General features: G+C 37.4%; 1 pseudogene; it reads right to left on the bottom strand.

Moving 5' to 3' along the window:
- Positions 1–501: 501 nt before the first annotated feature.
- On the bottom strand, positions 502–1,244 carry LOC111155516 (annotated as a pseudogene).
- Positions 1,245–1,613: the final 369 nt, after the last annotated feature.

The raw sequence follows: 1,613 nt of genomic DNA, 5'->3' as shown, positions 1-1,613 counted from the left end.
TCCCCACCAGGCACCAGCCAGAGACTTTGTCCAACAGGAGAATATCTGTGAGTGTGTGTGTGTGTGTGTGTGTGTGTATTATATTCTCTACATATAGTGGTATAACACCACGGGACAGTAGACAATGTTGCATTAAGGGTATATATTATAAATGCTAAAACATCCACTAAAATAGCACAACAAAGTTTTATAGCTAATGTGCCAACAGGGGAGATGAAATGAAATTTTTTAAAATACTCAGCTAAAAATGTGTCAGGAAAAGGAGATGACGGGAACAAAGAAAAGATAGGATAATTAGAAAATGGGTAGTACTATGATAGATGACCCCATTAAATATAAATGTTCTAAACATTTCCATTAAAAAGTGGAAATAACAGATTAGATCCGAAAGCAAGGTCCAATTATATGCTGACTAAAGGAAACTCACTTAATTTTTGTTTTCAATTTGAAAGTAGCCACTTATTAACTGACCAGATTGCAAAAATAATCATGGTAGATAACTTAGTTCAACCTTCTAATAAGCCTATTGATCTGGTCTTTCCTGTGGCCCACACTTTCTCCTTCTACAAAATGGGTGGTCTTTTTCTTCATTCCCCCTCTTGAAGGGCCATAAAAAGTTGTTTCGTTCCTTGAAACATTTTCCAACAGTATAGACCTCGTGAATCAGATGCTCCATGCAGATGATGCCATATTTACCAAGAGATTGAGCAATCAGTGCGTTCTGTGTCAGGGCAATCTGCTTCTTATTGATTTTGTAGTAACTGTGCTTGTAGATCAATTGATTCACCAACATCAGGTTTGGATATACCCATGCTATATATGGTTCCACAATCCTTAGCATGTTAACTGAAGCTTTGTTGAGCTTAAAAAGATGCCATTGAAGATTTGGTGAACACGAAGAAATTGCAACACCTTTTGAACCCCTGGGTTCACACCACTGAAACCTCCGATCCCAATGATATGTGCCAATTTGGGTTCTGCAGGTACCTAGAAGTTGCCAACTTTTCTTGACATCCTAGTCATCCAAATCTCAGTTCTGTACATCTGCCTATATTCCTTGTGGTAATGCTTAGCTTTTTCATAGATAAGCTTCCTCTTTGCCTTTCAAAACATCTTTTTCTCAGACACTTGGTATTCAATTCTACAAAATTCCTTCGCTTTCTCTTAACAGAAACCTTATTTTTCTCCTTTTCTGCAGTCCCCCCACCATGGTTCCGTCCAGAAAAGAGATGAAGGAAACTCATTTTAAATGTAAAGGCACAACTACATAAATAGTAAAAGATGGGATGCGTGGGTGGTTCAGTTGATTAAGCAGCTGCATTTGGTCATGATCTCCGGGTCCTGGGATTGAGCCCCATATTGGGCTCCCTGCTCAGCATGGAGTCTATTTCTCCCTCTGCCCTCTCCACCCCACTCATTCTCTCTCTCAAATAAATTTTTTAAAAAAATCTTTTTAAAAAATAGATAAATTTTTTTAAAAAGATGAATAGTGAAAGAATGGAATGATAGACCATCCCAACATTAAACCAAATGAAAGGTGCAGTGATTATATTACTACTAGTTAAAGCAGGGTTTAAACCAAAGAATATTACCAGAGTTAAGAAGTATTATTT

Source organism: Enhydra lutris, unplaced genomic scaffold, assembly GCF_002288905.1.
Source record: "Enhydra lutris kenyoni isolate GAN:26980312 unplaced genomic scaffold, ASM228890v2 scaffoldscaffold42, whole genome shotgun sequence".
Classification (NCBI taxonomy): Eukaryota; Metazoa; Chordata; class Mammalia; order Carnivora; family Mustelidae; genus Enhydra; species Enhydra lutris.
The sequence above is the reverse complement of the archived record's forward strand: the minus strand, read 5'-3'. Positions and strand labels throughout refer to the sequence as shown.